The sequence below is a fragment of the Hylobates moloch genome, unplaced genomic scaffold, assembly GCF_009828535.3.
Source record: "Hylobates moloch isolate HMO894 unplaced genomic scaffold, HMol_V3 SCAFFOLD_12, whole genome shotgun sequence".
Lineage (NCBI taxonomy): Eukaryota > Metazoa > Chordata > Mammalia > Primates > Hylobatidae > Hylobates > Hylobates moloch.
In genome coordinates this window covers 69488951-69501029 of record NW_026652287.1, presented here as the reverse complement: position 1 = coordinate 69501029, position 12079 = coordinate 69488951, and the positions used below count along the sequence as shown (strand labels likewise).

At 44.0% G+C, this 12079-nt stretch overlaps 1 long non-coding RNA gene across 1 annotated transcript; it reads left to right on the top strand.

Moving 5' to 3' along the window:
• The first annotated feature begins 362 nt into the window (after positions 1 to 362).
• On the top strand, positions 363 to 3012 carry LOC131380810 (uncharacterized). Its single transcript, XR_009209045.1, has 3 exons — positions 363 to 734; positions 1517 to 1612; positions 2508 to 3012. It is a non-coding gene; the product is annotated as an uncharacterized LOC131380810 (long non-coding RNA).
• Positions 3013 to 12079: the final 9067 nt, after the last annotated feature.

Sequence of the window (12079 nt, the reverse complement as noted above, 5' to 3'; positions counted from 1 at the left end):
AGACATTTCAAGATATGCAGTCTCTCAAGGTCTCAAAAAATTTACTTCCGGGCACCCCCATTTTTTTTTTTTTTTTTTTTTTTTGACAGTCTTACCCTGTCACACAGGCTGGAGTGCAGTGGCATGGTCTCTGCTCACTGCAACCTCCCCCTCCTGGGTTCAAGCAATTCTCCTGTCTCAGCCTCTAAGTAGTTGGGATTACAGCCTCCCGCCACCACGCCTGGCTAATTTTTTTGTATTTTTAGTAGAGACAGGGTTTCATCATGTTGGCCAGGCTAGTCTCAAACTCTTCAGCTCAAATGATCTGCCCGCCTCCGCCTCCCAAAGTGCTGGGATTACAGGTGTGAGCCACCGCGTCCGGCCCCGGGCACCCCTTCTAAGGTTGCTATTGGAGAAGGTGTTCCATCAAAACAATGGAAGAAACCAAGAAAGGGGCATACATGGAATCCAAGCAAAAGAATCTTATGCAGGAGAGAGGAGAAGGGAATGACCAGAAGTCCCAGGTAGCCTGCAGTGCAGCAGGCCTAAAGAGCAACCAGTCACAGATAGGAATAGGACAATGGAGGCCTCAAAAAGGCTGTTTTTAAAAGAAGGAGAAAAAAAACCCGAACTGTGAAACGGACAGATTAGCTGATGTATTAACCATAGAATATACAGAAAAATTTTACAACTCTGGGAGAGGAAATGATCACCTGAGACAAGTACATAGAAAACAAAACAAAGAGAAAAACAAGGTAATTATTATCATAATTATTTTTATAAAAAGGAACTGTGGGCCGGGCACAGTGGCTCACGCCTGTAATCCCAGCACTTTGGGAGGCCGAGGCGGGCGGATCACGAGGTCAGGGGATGGAGCATGCTGGCTAACATGGTAAAACCCCATCTCTACTAAAAATACAAAAAATTAGCTAGGCGTGGTGGCGGGCGCCTGTAGTCCCAGCTACTTGGGAGGCTGAGGCAGGAGAACGGCGTGAACCCAGGAGAAGGAGCTTGCAGTGAGCCGAGATCGCGCCACTGCACTCCAGCCTGGGCGACAGAGCAAGACTCCATCTCTAAAAAAAAAAAAGGTTACTAGTGGAGATTGTTTTTACTGTGGGCTTATTTGCAAGTTGAAGGAAAGAGGCAGCAGGGAGAGGAGGAGAGGAACTGATGGAACAAAGTCAAAGAGGAAGTGGGATAAGAGAAGACATAAGGACACGTGGAGCATTCAGATCCAGAGAGGATGATCAGCACCTCTTCCTCTGAGACCAGAGGGACAAACCACAATGAGTGAAGACATGAGGACATTCTTAAAGTGGAGGTAGCAAAGCTGGGAATGGCCTTCCACAAGAGGAAACCTAAGACTGGACCCAGAATAGTAAAGGTGGATTTGGGGACTTGAGGCAAGTGAGAAAGCTCTGGAAATGCCGCTGGATAAATTCTGTAGGGATGCATTCCTGAAGAGAGGTGGTGTCGCAGTGAAGGTGGCGTACATGGATAGTGAACCGCACCTGCATGATGGCATGATTTTCTTCAGGCATGCCCATCAACCTGGGAGTAGGAAAAAACCCGAGAATGCTGGATTTTCCCTGACGTGAAGGAAGGCAAAGTGACAACCCCACAAATCAAATAGGTGAGTGTGGAGTGTGCGTGCCTATAGTTCTTTAGTATACCCATACATAGCTAGCCAGCCACAGGAAGCTCTCTGTGTGGAGCTTTGAGTAAGACAGGAATGGCATTAACAAGCTATAATAAGAAAGGCTGAAAAGGGTACATAGTCATGTTTGCTCTGAAGGATGGTCCAATAGAAGTGAAGAGGCGAGACAAGTAGACAGAGTGATAAGTTGTGGTCAATATAACAAGCGCAGAGGGTGACAGTTTGGAGAATATAAAATTCCAAGTGGTGTTGAGGTCCCAGGTATGGCCATGCAAGTGGGTAACTGAAGTAGAAACTAGTCAGCCAAGTTCCTACATGAAAATGAACATGGATTTGGTAGGCAACCTCTAAGAGAGCCCCTAGTGACCCCCACTTCCTGTTAGTCCAACCCTTGTATAATCCCCTACCCCATTGAGTGTAGGTCTAGTGACACTTTTTTTTGTTTGTTTGTTTTTGTTTTTGAGATGGAGTCTCACACTGTTACCCAGGCTGGAGTGCAGTGACGTGCAGCTCACTGCAACCTCTACCTCCTGAGTTCAAATGATTCTCCTGTCTCAGCCTCCCAAGTAGCTGGGATTACAGGCACCCACCACCAGGCCTGGATAATTTTTTGTATTTTTAGTTGAGATGGGGTTTCACCATGTTGGCTAGGCTGCTCTCAAACTCCTGACCTCGTGATTTGCCCGCCTCAGCTTCCCAAAGTGTTGGGATTACAGGCGTGAGCCACCGCGCCCAGCCAACTCACTTCTAACAAACAAAATGTGGCAAAAATGGTGGGCTCTCACTTCTGAGATTCGGTTACAAAAATACTCTGGCTTTCACCTTGTTTGCTTTCTTTTGCTTTTGCTTCTGTTTGCTTGAATGACGCCAGCTGCCATGTCGTGAGCTGCCCAGTGGAGAGACCAACCAGGCAAGCAACTGAGGGAGGCCTCTGGCCAACAGCCAGGGTGGAAATGAGCCCTCAGTCCAACAACCCATGAGGACCCAAGCCTCCCAACAGCCACATGAGTGAGCTTGGAAGCAGATCCTCCCCAGCAGAGCCTTAGATGACGGCTGCCTCAGTCAACACTCAACTGCAGTCTTGTGAGAGACCCCAAGCCAGAGGACCCAGATAAGTGTTGCCCAGATTCCTGACTCACAGAAACTGTGAGACAATATATGTTTGTTGTTTTAAGCTGCTAAGGTGGAGTGACTTGATATGTAGTCATAGATAATTAATACAATGGATGTTGACGTCTTGAGAACAACAGGAGACAAGGTTGAGAAGAAAATCATGAACCAGGAGCAGTGGTCATCATTAAAGATAAAGCAGAGCTCCTTCCACTTTACTGTGCAGACAGAACACTTAGGGGTCTTGTGAGAATGCAGATTCTGACTCAGTAGTTTTGGGACCTACCCTTAGTTCGTTGTACATTTCTTCTTTCTTTCCTTTCTTTCTTTCTTCCTTTCTTTCTTTCTTTTTCTTTCTTTCTTTCCTTCCTTCCTTCCTTCCTTCCTTCCTTCCTTCCTTCCTTCCTTCCTTCCTTCCTTCCCTCCTCCTCCTCCTCCTTCTTCTTTCTTTCTTTCTTTCCTTTTTTTTTGAGACGGACTCTCACTCTGTTGCCCAGGCTGGAGTGCAATGGCGTGATCTCAGCTCACCACAACCTCTGCCTCCCGGGTTCAAGTAATTCTCCTGCCTCAGCCTCCCAAGTAGCTGGGACTACAGGTGTGTGCCACCATGCCCAGCTAATTTTTTTTTTTTTTTTTGTATTGTTAGGAGAGATGGGGTTTCACTATGTTGGCTGGGCTGGTCTTGAACTCCTGACTTCAAGTGATCCACCCACCTCAGCCTCCCAAAGTGCTGCGATTACAGGTGTGAGCCACCGTGCCCGGCCTTTTTATATATTTATTTATTTATTTTGAGACAGAGTCTTGCTCGTCACTCAGGCTGGAGTGCAGTGGTCATCTCAACTTACCGCAAACTCTGCCTCCTGGATTCAAGCAATTCTCCTGCCTCAGTCTCCGAGTAGCTGGGACTACAGGCACGTGCCGCCACACTTGACTAATTTTTGTATTTTTTTAGTACAGACGGGGTTTCACCATGTTGGCCAGGCTGGTCTCAAACTCCTGGCCTCAAGTGATCCACTGCCTTGGCCTCCCAAAGTGCTGGGATTACAGGCATGAGCCACGGCACCTGGCCAGTTGCACGTTTCTAAAAAGTTCACAGAAGAGGCTGACGCTATTGGTGCTTTGCAAACTAGGGCTCTAAAGCACCCTGAGGATTAGCAGAAGACAGTAGAGAGGATGGGGAAAAGGTGAGTTGGGAGAACCCAAATCAATGTGCTTACAGAGGAGATCAAATTGTTCACTAAAATAAGGAGGCAGTTCAAGGCATGTATAAGCCAGGGCCTAAGATAAGGCTAGGCAATAACAGAGATGAAGCAGACAAGCAGATAATTCTGGGTGAAAACGTGAAGCATTGGGTGTTGCCTACAACTGGCTTTTATGGGTTCCCCATAGTATAATGCTAACGCAGGTCTGCCACGGTTAGGGGACAGGATTCTCTTTCTCTCTTTCCCTCCTGCCCCATCCCATCCCCCCACCAATTACTCTTAATACCTATCTACATCCATTTAATAAAACCTGATTTATAAAAGGCCTTTAGGGGCCAGGCACGGTGGCTTATGCCTGTAATCCCAGCCCTTTGGGAGGCTGAGGTGCATGGCTCGCTTGAGCCCACGAGTTCGATACTAGCCTGGGCAACAAGGCAAACCCATGTCTCTACTAAAAATACAAAAATTAGCTGGGCATGGTGTCACGTGCCTGTAGTCTCAGCTACTCATGAGGCTGAGGTGGGAGGATCACCTGAGACTTGGGAGGTTGAGGCTGCAGTGAGTTGTGATTGTGCCATTGCACTCCAGCCTGGGTGATGGGACTGGGACCTTGTCTCAAAAAAAAAAAAAAAAAAAAGAAAGAAAAGGAAAAAAAAACGGCCCTTAGGGTAGATGGAGATATAATTTCATTCATTTATTCATTCAGTCATTCATTCATTCAGTCATTCATTTAGCAACCCTGTCCCAAGCACCTATTATGTACTAGATATTAGAGAAACAAAAGTAGATGAGAGTCTCTGCCCTAATTACTGATATAGCAGGGGAGACAGGTGACAGGTACATCAATAACTACTGGAACACAATGTGATAGGTGCTATAATAGAGGTACAAAAGTTATGGTAGCCTGGCAGGATTAATGATTAATTTTTCCCAAGAGCTCAGGGGTAAGACAAGTTTTGCAGACTAGGTGGCTAGGAGCCGGGCCTTTAGAGGAGTAAACATTGAAAGGGAGTCAGGGAATTTTAGGCTGATCAATTTGTAAATAAATATCTCTTAGACCCCTTCCTTATGTGAATAACATAAGCTCACACAGCAACAACCTTCTAATCGTTGGGCTTTCTTCATGGGAACGGAACTCACAAACTGGCCAACATAAATATCTTGGCTCTTGGCTGCTACATTTCTCATTATAAATGATTAAACTGATTTTCTCATACAGATCAGGCTCATATGAGTTTGGGATACATGAGCCAGGTTTCTTTTTTTTTTTTTTTTAATCAAGCCAGCATAAACCAAGTTGAGATACCAGATTACAAAGGCAGAAAACCCACAGAATCTAGAAGGGCAACATCTTTCCTAACCATTCAACTTATTCCTCCACTGCACACAGTGAAACAGTAAGCCTAAAGAGGACTGGATTCATGATAACGTTGTTCACGGAAAGGAACAAGAGGCTAATACTCTTAGACTTAGGTGTATGTGGTGGAGGAAAAAAGTCTTGAAAGGGAACTGGAAGAGACCTAATAAACACACTTGAATAGACACTGCATGCAGTTCAGGTACTTCAGGCATTTGTGTGCATTAATAGTGAGCCTTCAGCACCATGCTTTTATGACTTGAACCACAAAAAATACCAATAAAGAGAGGAGAACTGGGTGAACTGTTCCTGGAGCCTCTTTGAAACCATACATAAGGTCAGCTTGACATCACCACTCATGTTCTGCTTGATCAAGTCTGACCAGTTTTTCCTTTGCAGTTAATAGGGCAGTTCTTTTCCTGCTCTGTGACTTCTTACTAGCCTTGAACTGCTGTGGTAGCAGTAGCTGAGGTGCCTGCAGGCCAAGCGTGCATGTGACCAATGGGTCCACGAAGTCAGCTGTAGTCTGCCCGCCATGCCCCCATTCGGACTTGACCTAAACACTGACATCCCCACATAAAACTGCCACCATGTCCCTATCCCATTCTTATTGTACCAAGGTCTTAACGGTTTTAATCTCAGTATAAAATCCTATGTGAGTGACCCCAGAAGAAAATTCCAAAGGCATTATCTTCTCCATTTAAATCTTTTGTCACACTTAAACAGAAGATCTGATTCACATACAATATCAAATACCTTGCCCCTTGTTGGTATCATCTAGTCTTTGTCAGTGTGTCCATTTTGACAGAGTTGAAATCAGGTTGTTCATTAGCCAGTTGGTTAGGTTGATTTCACAATTAAACCACTATTAGACATACATTTAGACACACACTCATGCCGCAGCATAGACCAGATTCTTATTATTTAAAGTAGGTACAGAGTATTGCAGTGTATTCATAGAGCAGGATTCACTTAGTCCTCCCCTCTATTATTGGGTTTTGGATTGTTTCCAGTTTTTTAAAAATTTATTTTATTGAGACAGAGTCTCACTCTGTCACCCAGGCTAGAGTGCGGTGGTGTGATCTCGGCTCTCTGCAACCTCTGCCTCCTGGATTCAAGCAATTCTCCTGCCTCAGCCTCTCACGTAGCTGGGACTACAGGCACATGCCACCAACCTGGTTAATTTTTGTATTTTTAGTAGAGATGGGGTTTCACCATGCTGGCCGGGCTGATCTCGAACTCCTGACTTCAAGGGATCCACTTGCCTCGGCCTCTCAAACAGGTGGGATTACAGGCATGAGCCACCGTGCCCGGTCCCAAATTTATAATACTGTGAATAAAGGTACTATATACATTGTTATACAAATTGCCTTTTTTTCCTTTTTAGATTGTTAACTTGGAACATTTCCCAAGCCAATGAATGAACAGTAAGGAATCACTGAATGATTATAAGCTGGGAAAAGGCATGATCAGATTTTCACCTTTAAAATATCTGCCCATTGAGGGTAATACCTGTTACAGGGTTATTGTGCACACTAAATGGGGTCAGAAAGGTGACGGCAAAGCAAAGAACGGCGCAGATATAGATGCTTATACTAAGAATGCTGTCAGGAAGTCTATGAAGAATCATAGTTAATTGAAGATCATCATGCAAAGTGTTTCTCTTGGTTTCTTATTTTATCTTTGCATGCCAAAAATGTTTTCTTGAGATTCTTATTTAATCTTGGCATGCTAAGGATAGTGCAGTGCCCTGAGAAGCGTTAAACCCAGCAAATAACCAGCTTCTTTGTGAGCAAGTACTTGCTTCAGGAACTTGGGCTTGCCTCATAAGCATGGAAGTGGCCCATCCTTGAAGCATGGCAATGTCTGTGACCTGATAAGGAGAACAGAGACATTATCTGGTCTAGACACTGGCTTAAGAGATAGCTTTTCACATATCTCTTCTCTCTGTTCATTTGATCCATTGTAATCTTCTTGTTATATTTAAATCCTGTTTTTCTCCTTCTGCTCTTCAGCATTCACAACGCCCTGGCTTCACCGTTTCTGGACTCTGTTTTCTCATCTGGAAAGTGAGGAGGTGACCTTGACAGCCACTGTGGGCCTTTGCAGCTCTAACCTTATGGGTTCTATGGTTCCATCCCTTCTGTCTGGATGGCAAGGCCCAGTCTTGCCTTAACCCAGGGTCTTATTGCTTCAATTTCCCCACACCATGAACCACTGGCTCCCTAGAGAAATCTTTGTCGAAGTGTGACACCCGAATCACCTGAAAGCATGCTAAAATGCAGGTTCCTGGGCCCCAGGGCTGCAGAATCAGAATCTCAGGGGTGAAGCCTAGGGAAGCTGTTTTTATGTTATAAAAGACAAACATGAGTCAATGCATTTGATTGTGGGCCAAACGAGGTGAAAGGCTTCCTGAGAGGAACACTTTGCCCCGCAAATCTCTTTAGTCTTCGCCTTTCCTGTCTTCCCTCCTATTCTTCAAGTTCTGCTTTCTTTTTGGAAATGTATTTATTATTTATTTTAAAAATTTTTTTAGAGACAAGGGCTTGTTGTGTTGCCCAGGCTGGCCTTGAACTCTTGAGTTTCGACAATTCTCCTGCCTCAGCCTCCTGTACCTGTGTGTAACAGGAACTACAGGCACATGCAACTGTACCTGGCTTTCAAGATTCTGCTTCTTTAAACAGATCAAAAGAGTCACATCAGAGTTACATCAAAGAAAACATGTTCAAATGATAGGACTGCCAGGCCGAGTGATGCATAAGAAAGACCTTTTCCATCACACCGATCCTCAAATTCTACTTGGTCTGCAGTTGCCTAATCTACTGTCATTAAGCCTGACCCTAATGTGGCATTAGGAGACTTTTGTTGGTTGGATTGTGTCCTCCCCCCACCGCCCCAATTAACATGTTGAAGTCTTAACTCCCAGTCCCTCAGAGTGTGTCTTTATTTGGAAATAGATGTGATGAGTTTGCAGATGTGATTAGTTAAGATGAGGTCATACTAGAATAGGACGGGCCCTTAATTCAATAAGACAAGTGTCTTTATAAAGACGGGAAATTTGGACACAAACAGACCTGGGCACAGGAAGAACACCATGTGAATATGAAAAGAGAGATCAGGGCGATGCATCTACGAAGCAAAGAACACCGAATATTGCCAGCAAACCAGCAGATACTAGGAGAGAAGCATGGAAGAGATTCTCCCTCACAGCCCCCAGAAAGCACCAATTCTGGCAGCACCTTGATCTCAAGACTACCTTCCAGAACTGTAAGACAACATATTTCTGTTGTTTAAGCCACTTTATTATGTCAGTCCTGGCAAACTAATACAGAGACCTTGGTCGCAGCCCTGGCTTGGTTACAGAGACTGTAGACTATCACTCTACGTACTCTGAGCTGCTCTATGTCATCTCACTAAAGAGACAGAACATATGTTGCATTCATTAGAAGACAAGTATTGAATGAGATCTCTGTGAATGCACTTGTAAAGTGTTCACTATTAGTGAAATTATTATTCATGAAGTGGCAAATAGGGAAATGCTTTGGGAAAATCATAAAGGGGTTACTCGGTAACCCAGAATTATTTTTTACCATGCATAAGGGTAGGCACCAGATTGTAGGTGCCTTCACTTAACCAAAATGTGCTGGTAGCATAGATGAACTCCCTGCACTCCTGTCCAAAGTCAGTCCCTCCCCCTGTGCACCAGAATGCATCCCCTCTCACCTGCTCAAGGCCATCACTCAAGCACTCTCCCCTTCCTTTTCTAAACCTTCAATTTCCTCCTCCCATCCACATATAAACATGCCAATATTTCTCCCAGCTTAAAAAAAGCTTTTGGCCAGGCGCAGTGGCTCATGCCTGTAATCCGAGCACTTTGGGAGGCCAAGGTGGGAGGATCACGAGGTCAAGAGATTGAGACCATCCTGGCTAACACAGGTGAAACCCCATCTCTACCAAAAATACAAAAAATTAGCCGGGCGTGGTGGTGGGCGCCTGTAGTCCCAGCTACTCAGGAGGCTGAGGCAGGAGAATGGCGTGCACCTGGGAGGCGGAGCTTGCAGTGAGCCGAGATGGTGCCACTGCACTCCTGTGAACTACTCCATTTTTTTCCTCCACTCTACAGCAAAACTTCATGAAAGAATTGCTATAACCCAGTTCTTCTCTTACTATTTTTAATTTTTAGTAAACTTTATTTTAGACATTTAGAAATGTGCACATAGTCCTAAGCGCTCAGTTAATCTTCACAAACTGAACACTCCTGGCAACCAGCACCCATATCAAGAAATAGAATCTTACCAGCACCCCAGAAGCTCACCTCCTAACCCCTCCCAGTCACTCATCCCAAAGTAACCACTATTTTAATTTCTAGCACCTAGAGTGCTAGAATAGTTTTCTTGTTATAGATGAGTTTTCCTGTTTTTGAACTTCGTACACATGAAATCATACAGTGTGTACTCTTGTATCTGGCTTTCTCCCCTCAACATTATATTTGGGAAATTAATCCATGTTGCTATAAATAGCAATGGTTCACTCATTCTGATTGCTCTGGGCCAGAATTGGCAAACTTTTTCTGTAAAGACAAGAAAATAAATACTTTAGGATTTGTAGGCCATAAAGTCTGTCACAACTACTCAACTTTGCTTCTGTAGCCCACAAAAGCACCCAAAGACAATACTTCAACAAATGGTCATGGCTGAGTGCCAGTCAAGCTTTATGAAAACATTTCCAGTGTTGGATTGGACTCTCAAGCTGTAGTTTGCTGACTCCTGCTTAGTCTGTAATATTCCGTGGAATGAATATGCCATGACTTCTAAAATCCATTCCAATGTTGATGGACATTTGTGTTATTTCCAGGTTTGGGTTATCCTATGTCAACCCTCCCATCTTTTTGTGTTTTTAAATCAACTTAGTTGAGGTATGATATACATATAATAAAATGCACCCATTCACTTGTAAATCTATTTCAATCTGGATTTTCTCCCACCACTCCAACAAAACTTTCATAGCAAAGTCACCAATGATCTCCATGTTGCTAAATCCAATGGTCAATCCTCAGTCCTCAAATTTTTTTTACTTCTCAGCGACATTTGACACAATCGATTTCTACCTCCTCCTTGGCATACTTTCTTCGCTTGGTTTCCAGAATTTGGCATTTAGGTTTTCTTCCTACCTCACTGATCACTCCATCTTAGTCTCCTCTGCTGATTCCTCTTCTCCCAACCCCTTAATGTTGGAAAGCTCAGAGGCTCGGTCCTTGGTCTGCGTCCTTCTCTGTCCACACTCACTTTCCTGGCAATCTCATCCAGCCTTTAGCTTTAAATACCATCTGTAAACCAACAACTCTCACGTTTATATTTCCATCCAGACTTCCTCCCTGACTTCCAGACTTGGAGATCCAACAACCTGCCTCACCTGTAGCCTTCTCCATCATGGTGTTCATAGTCATCCGAATCATCTTTTTAAATTGTTTTTCTCACACACTACATCCAATCCATAGCAACTCCACCTACTTCTACTCTCAAAATCTAACTACTTCTCACCACTTCTGCTATTTGTAACCTGGTCCAAGCCAGCATCATCTCTCGTCACTGCAATTGCATCCTATCTGGTTTTCCTATTTCCACTCTTGCTAACATAAAGTCAACTCACAACACAGGAGTCAGAGCGATCTGATTATAACATGAGACAAAGCATGCCACTCCTCTTCTCAAAACTCGTTAATACAGTCCCATCTCATTAAGAGTAAAGGTCCTACAATGTAAAAGTAGAAGTCCCTACAATGGCCTGCAAGCCCACGAAGGATCAGGTCCTTCTTATTTCTTCCATCTTCCTGGTCTCCCCTCCCTCCCTCTGCTCTAGCCACCTTAGAAGCCTTAACATACCAGATATAGTCCTGTCTTGCTGTTTCCTTTGTCTAGTATACTCTTTCCCCATATGAACACCTGGCTAATCCTCTCAACACCTTCAAGTCTTTGCTCAAAAATCATCTTCTCAATGAGTCCTACCCTGATAATTCTGCAATGAGTTCCTCATGCTTTCAATTCACCTTATTCTGCTCTACTTTCTTCTTTTTCCATAACACTTTATAACCTCCTAGCATATACATTATTGATCTAGTTTGTAGGTCTATTGTTAATCACCTATCTCCTTACACTAGAGTATAAGGTTGATGAGGGTATAAATCTTTCTTTTGTTCATTTATATATTGCAATCTCCAGGAACAGTGTCTGTTACATAGTAGGCACTCAATAAATATTTGTTGAATATCTGAAAGATTAAGAAAATGGGAATTTCTATTTATCTGTAAAAAGCATTAGTCTCCTTATTCAGTGCAAAGTCTCACCCTGGTTTGAAAGCTAAAGGACTCATCTGTCAAGTTCCCAGTGAGTGGTTTGGCAATTATATGAACTACTAGCAGGTCCCCTTAGGTCGATGGACACCTGAGGCTATTTATTTTATTGGTGAAAGGTTGGTGTGAGAGCATTTTGGTCCATTTCACGAAAACAGCAGTGTTCTAACCAGCAGCTCCAATAAATCTTACACATTCTTAAGCCCATAAGTCCTGGCCTCTTGCCTCTCTACACATCCATTCATTCAACTAAGAAGAACCTCTTGTTGGAGCACACAGGGCCACTTGATTAGCAAGAGCAATGGGAAGGAACACAATCCTCTTCCCTTTCTGCCCCGGGGACACAACTTCAGAGCAACAAGCTCTTCACTCAGGACAGGCAGAATGTGACAAGTAAGACTTTGCATCTCTTTCCACATACACCA